Source organism: Arachis hypogaea, chromosome 12 (assembly GCF_003086295.3).
Source record: "Arachis hypogaea cultivar Tifrunner chromosome 12, arahy.Tifrunner.gnm2.J5K5, whole genome shotgun sequence".
Taxonomy (NCBI): Eukaryota; Viridiplantae; Streptophyta; class Magnoliopsida; order Fabales; family Fabaceae; genus Arachis; species Arachis hypogaea.
Window position 1 is genome coordinate 13,597,830 of NC_092047.1, and position 9,888 is coordinate 13,607,717.

General features: G+C 33.1%; 1 long non-coding RNA gene across 4 annotated transcripts; it reads left to right on the plus strand.

Moving 5' to 3' along the window:
* Window positions 1–1,078: 1,078 nt before the first annotated feature.
* Window positions 1,079–9,634, plus strand: LOC112729716 (uncharacterized). 4 transcript variants are annotated; one of them, XR_011868331.1, is made up of 6 exons: window positions 1,616–2,049; window positions 2,127–2,225; window positions 4,233–4,759; window positions 5,352–5,402; window positions 6,181–6,272; window positions 7,679–9,634. It is a non-coding gene; the product is annotated as an uncharacterized lncRNA (long non-coding RNA). The 4 variants fall into 4 exon arrangements; XR_011868330.1 differs by lacking the exon at window positions 4,233–4,759 and having other exon boundaries at window positions 1,201–2,049; XR_011868332.1 differs by lacking the exons at window positions 4,233–4,759; window positions 7,679–9,634 and adding an exon at window positions 6,385–6,596 and having other exon boundaries at window positions 1,201–2,049.
* The last annotated feature ends 254 nt before the right edge of the window (window positions 9,635–9,888 follow it).

Here is a 9,888-nt window from a genome sequence, read left to right on the forward strand (position 1 = left end):
AAATGTTTTATCATATTTATATTAAAATAATATCATATAATATAAAAAATTCAATTAAAGTATAAAAATATAATATTTTTTATTAATTTTACTTTAAAAGATATATATTTTAATTATAAAACACAACTTTAAATTAAATCAAATGATTTAAAGCTAAGTGTGACTCGAACCCCTAAAAATAATACTAAATAAAAAAAGATAAATTTAAATTTAATAAAATATATTTTGGGTTTACATACACCAGATCAGATCGGATCTTGAACACTCTTGGATATATATGAATTTGTGACATTTAAGCTAAGGTAGTTGACCTATGTAATATATAAAGGACTTATTAGTTAAAACACTACATAATAAAGATATAGAATATTCATTGAAAATTCTTAAGGAATTTGAGAGGTGTAGATTTGTTTTTTCCTATGATTGAGTTTGACCTTAGTTAAAAAGAGAATTGAATAATAAAATATATTATATATAAAAGGTTTAATTATTCTGTCTGTTTTTAAACTATCGAATTTTTAATTAAATTTTTATATTTTTTTTTAATTAGATTCCTATACTATATCAAATTTTGTAATTTAATTTTTATCGTAATAAAAATGTTAGAATTAACGGAATATTTTGTTTAACTATACGTACAGAATATTCAATCAACTATTAAGCATATTCGTTTTTAATAGAATATTCTGTTAATTTTAGTGTTTTTTGTCACGGCAAGAACTTAATACAAAATCTAATACAGTATAAAGATTCAATCGAAAAGAAAAAAAAGTATAGAGATTTAATTGAAAATTCAGTGAAATTATAGGAACCAACGGAATAATTAAATTTATATAAAATAATGTAAGATAATTTTATCTAGAAATACATAATTGAGTAACAAAATTTTGTTACATATACGTGACATACATTATTTAATTTTAAATTTTATACTCGGAAATCTCTGAATTGTATCCATCAATATATCTCTTCATTCCTTTTGTTGGTTAATTTTCTAAAGAATTGAAAGAGACATGAAAGAAGAATAATGTAACAAGATATGACATTACAAATAAAGAACCCTTTAGGATTTCCCTTTCTTCAATGTTTCTTAACGATTTCTTCATTCCCATTGTTCTCATTCAATGAATAGAAATCAACAATTATGAAAAGGGACACACGATGAGTATAAAAATTCAGAGGCAATGTGAGTTGAAGAGTGGTCCAAGCCATTAGGGTTTGCTATGAAGAAGCCATGTGGTGCAATGAAAAATTATGCAATCACTACAAGAAAAATACCCATTCAGCCACACTTTTTTTAAGATACATTTGAAAAGCGTAGCCTATTCTATGAATAGGCTACGCTTTTCTCAGTGATGCCTTTTTATAAGAGAAAAAGAAACACAATTTTGGCATCATTTAAAAAGTGTAGCCTTAGGTATTATAGAAATCACTTATAAAGCGTAGCTGAATGTTGATATTTATGGGTTCATTTTTTATATCTAAGGGAGTACTTTTAGAGTGTTGCCTATTTGTTAAGTTTTAGATACACTTTAAAAGTGATGCCTAATGTATCTAGAGCAAAAAACTTGGTACTTGGTCAATTTTATTCCTCAGTTTTCCGAAAGCAAAACTCACACACTTAGTGAATTTTTGTCCCTCCAAAACTCGCACTTAGCCTTCATCTCAACCCCCTTTCAGAAACCTTGTCACCATCGAAGAAACCCTTCAAACCTCACCATCACGAAGAAACCCTCTCACTCACCACTCACCGTCGCTCCTCTTCACCCTCCTCCTTGTCGCTGCGCCGCCCTCACCATCGTCATCTCTGCGCTTCTCATCGTCCTTCCCCTTTCAATTCGATCGAGTAACCCTCATTTCTGCGCTATATACTGAGCTTAATGAATATTTTTTCTTTGATTTGTCACCAATTCACGCTACCTGCACAAACTCGCGCGCCTTCTCCTTCGATTCGTCGCCGCTGCTCATCTCTTCTTCAAGGGTTTTCACCTTCGATTCGTCGTCGCTCATCTCTTCTTCACCGTTGCGATTCATCACCGCGCTCACCAAGTAAGCATTCTGTGCCTCGTTCTTTTCTTCTCGCTCATTCTCTTACTCGCTCTCTCTCACTCGCCCTCTCTGTGCAGTGTCAAAGAAACTGTGTCCTCTCTAGCAACCTCTTCTCTGCTCTGCTGTGAAGCATCAAGGTTTCCAATGAGGCAAAGCATCGATCCCTTACAAGCAAGGTAAGCGCCCGATGATGATGATGGTTCTGTGAAATTTGGGAGGTTTTGGGTTTTCGTTTTAGGGTTTTAATTGGGGGTTTTAGCTTCTGTATTCTACGTTATTTATCTGTGAACTGCCAGATCAAATTAAAATCACCAATGTAAATTTCACCATGTGTCAACTGAATTATGATTCTTTTTTTGTTATTGTTCTTGTTGATTTTTTCTTGTTTAAATTTCACTTTTAAAGAGAGCAGAGTATTCTCAAGAGAGGATTATTCTTATGCTTTTAAATTGCTTTGTTGATTGAATCAATAACTTGAAGTACCTGTGAATTTTAAGATGTATTTTGGGAACCCAAGCTTGATTTGACCCAAGCTTGATTTGAGACATATGCAGTGATTATTGCAGTCAATTGAGTGTTCCAATTTCTGCTGAAATGGGAGAATATATATTGTAGAATTTAGATGGACACTTTCATATGGTAATATTATGACACTTATGCAGCTAATTTTTTAACTGTCAGTACTCTGCTTCAATTTCTGTCGTGCTGTCTGACTCAACCAGCGCAAGCTGAATGGATCTTGTGTTTGTCGGTCTTCTTCCTTCTCTGTTTTCTTTTTTTTTTTTTTGTCCTTTTCATTTTCTCATTGAGGAAGAACTTGATTTTCCAAAGAATGAAGGATCTTTATCTGGTAGCATTAACATTCTTTCCCCTGCTGGCTGCTGCATTGGATTGCTATTCTTTTTGCTTTTTCTGCGTTGAGTTGAAGGGTGAACTTGAATTACTTGGATCTTTGTGTGTCGTTTTTTTTTCAGTATTATTATTGAAGCGCAGCATCTTGAGAAAAATCTGAGTCGGTTTTGTTTTGAAAATTAGAGTTATATGATTGAGATGTGAACAAAGTTTATACTGTAGGAGAAGGACAAAGAACTTGCAATATGAGATTTTCTCACATTGTCGATGATTTTATTTGATTTCTTCTTATTTTATTAGTTTGGGGATATGTGGATATAAGCTTCAGGCTTCCATCAAGCTGGGCTTGTGTATCGGTTTTTAATAAACTAGAAATTATAAATTGTAAAGGATATTCATGCATGTGATTGAGGTTGATTAAACCGTATCAGCTTGAAACTTACAAGATAGGTTTTACAATGTTCAATTTGTTTTTTCTAGTTGTTTCTTCTAACCAAGTTGTGTTACTACTATTCTTGATTTTTATATGTAGGGTGAAAATTCTAAGTTTTCACTAACTGAAAAGGATTGAAAAAATAAAATCATAGCATATTATTAATATAATCCTTACCCTATGCTTATTAATTGACCCCACTAAGATCATTATAACTAGTGTTGCTTGTGTGTGGAAATCAAACAAAAGAAAAAAAAAATCTGCTCTCAATGTAAGAAAAAATTCTTATCTATACTTGGTTATTTTTTGTATATATATGCGGGAGATACTTTTTATAAAATTTAAAGAATTTAATTTTAATATACTCATGATATAAAATATTTTATATAATATGTAATTATATTTATTTTTTAGATGATTATTTACATGGTTAATATAAATTAAAATATATTGAATACACGTATAAAATTATTTTATATTAACAGTGTATTAAAATTAAATTTAAATTTAAATTTAAATTGTTCTTTTAAATTTACTCAAATATAAAATTTTTCTTATTTTTTAAAAATAAAAAAGTGAAAAAGTGATTTCTGATTTTAAAAACAAAAGAAAAATAAAAAGTAAAAACAAGGGGCGATTTTTATTCGTAAAAAGAAAGAAAAAAAAAATTCGCATTGCGTCACATATTCGTAAAACATCAAAACGTATGAGTTATTTATTTTTGTTTATCTTTTTATGATACTTTCTCTCTTTTCTTAAATGTTTGTACCAGTAAATCAATGTGGAGAAAAAATTACACTTCATTTACTACATATAATGTATTTAAGAGTTTCACAAAATTAAAACATGTTTGATGTGACACTTGTTTGTTCACTACAAGAGATGTGGGATTTAGCAGGTGAAGATTGTCGGTCGTTATCCCAAACTGTCGCAGTTTTGTTGAATTGATGTAGTTTTTGGTGCGTAATTAAGTTCCGTTCCAATATAATTGATCTGACTTGAGGCGATTTTGGGCAGTCACCGCATCAAATAATTTTGGGAAAAGAGAGATTTTGTTTCCCTAAAATACCCAAAAAAAAATTATTAGGCACCATAAACTTTCAGTCTTTGGCGTGAGAACCCCAGCAGCGCAAAGGTAAGTCAATCACTGGTCTTCTTCTCCGCTGTCGTGACTCTTCCCTCTGTCAGTTCCAGCTTCCACGTCCGCTTCATCGTTCGTCCCGGTCATCAGTCTCCTCCCTCAGCCGTGTAGCTCCCGTGCGCGAAGGTAGAGTGGAAGGGGTCGTCCGAGTCTTCTCCTTCTGCCGTGCATGTCAGTGACGTCGTCGACGTCCTCCCCAGCCATCCGTCCCTGTGTCATCGTCGGCAGCCTTCTCCTCTTGCCCTGTTGTGCGTTGCCGGTCGCAAGAGACTCCCCTCTTAGTCGTATGTTCCCCTCCCTTGTCCCAATTTAATTTCGGTGGCTCTTGATAAATTAATCTTGCATCAATTTAATCTTTGTAGCTTTTGAATTGGGGTTTGAACAACGTTGATCGATTAATTTTGGCCAAATTTTTCTTCCCCACTTCAACATTCAGATTTAATTTTCCCCAATTTTTGAACTCGAGTCTTGATATGTTTGTGTTTATTGCTTCGGCTCATTTAGCACATCCTGCTTAACAGTTTCTCCTGACGATAGCAACTGATGCTCAAGTTATTGTGATTTCTCTTTCAGTTCTCCTTTAGCATTGTTGATTTCTGCTTCAATGCCTCTTCTAATTCTTACTTTTTTGTTGAAAATTTTGCATTTTTCTTTTATAGATCATTCATCAGCTTAGTAACATCTTTATTATCTTTTTTGAATGTTTCTATTTCTTGTTTCAATGCTGAAATTTTCATGGTTTTATTCTCAATATCTCTCATCAGCTTATCAATATCTTGGTTACCATTGTTCAATGTTTCCTCTAATTCTTGGAGTAACATTCTGAATTTGTCTTAACTTAAGCTTATCTATGTATTCTTTTTGTTTGTCTTGAAGCAAGTTCTCTGACGAGCGGATATCTCGGAGATCTGAAATAAATTACTTGGGGTATGTTCCTGTACCTGCAACTGTGACAAGTATTTCATTTGTCAAGAACCAATAAGTCTTGTACAAAATCTTTTCGAGAATTTACTTAGTATTCACTTTTAATCTAAAGACCTATAAATTAATGGCAAATCACTCCACATATCTATTTGTTCTATTACTCAAATTGTTCTACCAACCTGAATCAGTAAAATTTAGGATTGTTATGTACAAATGAAATTACTGATTTGAAATTCAATTAGCAAGCTTTTAAATGGAAAATGTATTGTCTCGCCTTTATCTTTTCTTTTGATAAAATTTTCGCACTCAGCTTTGTGTTTTTAGGTAGGAGCAGGTGTATATATAAATCTTGTCTATAGGCTACAAAAAAGTAACTATTTTTTACTATTAATACATAAAAATAAATTTTGTATTATTATTATTATTGTAATTTTAGTGATTGAATTTGGAAGGGAAGAATATGGTATGTCGTTTTCAAGACTGAAATATTAAAAATAAAAAGGTCAATTGAACCTGAAGTTGAACTAGAGCTTCTTGCTTGTTTTCTTCTTGATTTATACTTCAATAATTGGAATCTAGTTAAACTCAATCATCATGTTCCAATTAGTTATCAAGTTATAAACATACTTTGAAACAGCTATGTTTCCTCAAATATGATTTAATCATCTACTGTTTGGTCTAACTGTGCAACAATTTTATATTGATAACTATTTTTTGATTCATGGATAAGTTATGATGAACAAATAACACTCATGTTTTCATTTTATGTTGACAATGGCAGCAAAAAAACTCAAACGTTGTTGACAAGTACTGCACATATTCATTTGAAGCATATTGATTTTCCAAACACGCCAAGAACCTTTCTCTAGCAAGGTGAGCTATTTTGCTATCTGGTTCTGGAGGTACATTAAATTCAAATAATTAATCTTGTCCTAAAAATAAAGATGGCTGTTTTGCTAACTACTTTTAAATTGAATTTTTGAAGAACTATACCAGCAAATGCTTGAAAGAATGAAAGAAAGAAAGCAATTATTGGTTATGAAATTCTTGAATAATATACAATTAATAGCTTAGAAGTTAGGTGAAGATAATTACAATCTCACAAGATGTATAAAATAATGAGTCAATCTTATGTATTCTATACTCAAATGAAATCTTTATCATTTATTTTATTATATATCTTGTGTTCTTATGTGATATAATTAATGGATCAGTTAGATTTCATATAATTTCAGTTCCGTAATTTTAATATATAAGAACTTCAAACTGATTCTTAAAGAATGAAATATTAAACATAAAAGGTCAATTAAACTTGAACACTCGCTAAACTCAATCATCATGTTCCAACTAGTTATCAAGTTATCTACGTGCTTTGACACGGCTATGTTTTCTCAAATGTGAAATCACATACATTTGAGTTAGGAACTAGCGGATAATTACTAATTAAACCATGTATCATCAAATTATTGATGTGAAAGAAGAAGAGTATGAAGAACCCACATATATGTGTTGTTCAACTTCTCCTTTATATTGGTCATATTTCTACTATAGAATAACAAGGACAGAGAAAATTAATGAGTTAGCATTTCAATAGATTTTGATACTTTCATTTTGGGTGTTTCCAAGCATAAAACTATCCTCCATGTTATCACTTTTACTATTTTGATTTACCCATTTTTATTTCTATATTGTTTAGTTTGCCAACTCATACATTATATTGTAATACTATATTGATTTCTCATTTTATTATTTCTCAGATTAATATAATATTCTTCTTTTTCTTTTTCTTTTTCTTTTTTAAGGAAGGAATTTTTTTTTCATTTCAAATTTTTGGCATTAGACCCAGAGTTTCTTTCTTCCAGTAATTTTTTTTTGAAAGTGCAGAATTTGTCAATGAGTAAGCAACTCTCTCAAATAATTATATTAGCTGTGTATTATCCTTGATGTTAGTAAATGTGTGTTTTATTATTCGGTTTAAGAGTTATTCTCCCATTCTATATCAAGTGTTAATTATTAACTTTTTCTCGTGGTCTGGTTTTATTTTATGATTTTTCTTCGTTCTAATATTTCATTAAATTAGATATTGATAAAAGTTGGATTTCAAAGCCACAGGTTGGTGCAGAATATAGGAACGGTTTGACTAGATTCTTAGATTTTGCATTTGCAAATACATCATCCGATGAGATTATACGTTATCCATGTCCAAAGTATGGGTTCCTCCTCTTACAAAATAGAGAGGATGCATTCAATCATTTGCTAATAAATCCTTTTCCGTCTAGTTACACATTTTAGGTCCATCACGGTGAGAGACGCGTGGTCGAGAGCTCTAGTGACGGACAAGAAGATCAATCGGAACGAAATTTCAACGCCCAGATGCTTGATATGGTCCACGAGGCATTCAACTTCTCAGGACTTCCCGACAACGAAGAAGACTTATAGAATGAACATGATGGCGGCGCTGTAGATAAGTTGCCTTACTTATACAATAAACCTAGTCGAGAGACCCGCAATTTTCATGACCTACTCAATGATAGGGAGCAGGAGTTATACCCAAGATGTTCAAAGTTCTCTAAGTTGTCTTTCTTGGAGAGGCTCTATCACATAAAGTCCATGTACGGAGTGAGTGATAAGGCTTTTGGAATGATATTGGAGTTGCTCGCGGACGCCTTTGAGCATGCTCGGATTCCATCCACTGTGCACGATGCCAAGAAAGTCATAAGAAAGCTCGGTCTCGCGTACAGGAAGATAGATGCATGTCCAAATGACTGCATGCTATACCAAGGCAACGACCAAGAGCTGACCAAATGCAGTGTGGGACATCGAGATAGAAGCATAAGACTAAGAAGAACTCTAGGGTGAGGATCAAGATGGTTGTTAAGAAGAACGGTAAACCGCAAGTGGCGAAGATTCTTCGTTACTTTCCCCTTATTCCACGATTGCAGCGGTTATATATGTCTAGTAAGACAGCCGTTGACATGCTGTGGCATAAGAGAGGTCCTAACTCTGATGGTATGTATAGGCATCCAAGGGACACCGAGGCATGGAAGTCATTTGACATACGATATCCCGACTTCTCTGGTGATCCGCGCAGTATTGGCTTTAACCCTTTTGGGAACATAAGATCGAAGTACTCAATTTGGCCCGTGGTTCTTATCCCGTATAACATGCCCCCTGGATTTGCATGAAACCCACTTCGTTTATCCTCTCTATGATTATTGCTGGTCCTAAAATATCTGGAAATAATATAGATGTGTACCTAGAGCCATTGATCAATGAGTTGAAGTAGTTATGGGTTAGTGTTGAAACTTATGATGCAGTCGAGATAAAAACCTTCAAGATGTATGCTGTGTTGATGTGGACAATCAGTGATTTTCTAGGATTGGGCAACTTATCTGGGTGGAACACGTACTGTGGGAGAGCCTGTCCTGCGTATAATTTGGATGCTGAAACTAACCGGCTCACACACAGTCAGAAATGGTGTTTCATGGGTCATCGTCGCTTTCTGAATCATGACCACAAATATAGAAAAGACCAATACTCCTTTGATGGAAAGATAGAAGATAGAGGTCCACCTATCAAATTCTCTGGTGGAGACATTGTCCGGCATTTAGAGGGTGTGCATGTCCAACTTGTTAAGGTGCAATCGGTTACGGGGAAAAGGACATGCGAACAGCAAACTGCCGTGCAAGACGAGACTCCTTGGAAGAAGAGGAGTATATTCTTTGAGCTGCCATATTGGGAGAACAATGGATTGCGTCACAATCTTGATGTCATGCACATAGAGAAGAATGTGTGCGACAACATAATTTTCACCATACTGAACGAGAAAGGTAAGTCTAAAGATCACATTAAAGCTCGAAGAGACCTCCAATCAATGGGAATCAAGCATGATTTGTGGCCACGGAAAGATAGAAAGTACCCATCCGCCATCTTTACTATGACCAATCCACAAAAGGAGCTCTTTCTAAGGACTACAAGAACGTGATCTTTTCAGATAGATACTCTACTAATATTTTTTCGCTGTGTTGACTTACGACAGCGCAAGTTGTCGGGCTTGAAAAGCCACAACTGTCATATTCTAATGGAACATCTACTTTTAATCGCGTTAAAGAATGTATTGCCTGCTCCAATGTCTTCTATTCTGGCATATTTGTCATCCTTTCATATATAATGTTATATATAAAAGGTATCGGTGATTATGATAGTTAATTTATATTCAATGACCATGATTATCTTAGACCAATCATAATAAAAAAAAGATTTAATAATATATATTTAATAATAAAAATATACAAAACTAAATGTAATTATTGTTTGAATAATAACAAGAATAATTCATGTTAAGTGTTATAAAAAAAAAAATCGGTACCTTATACTAGATCAACAATGAGATTTGGCATGATTTGCCCCATTATAAGAAATATAAATAAGACAATATTGCTTGTGACAAAAATCAGATAACTAACATGATTAAATAATTTTTCATAAG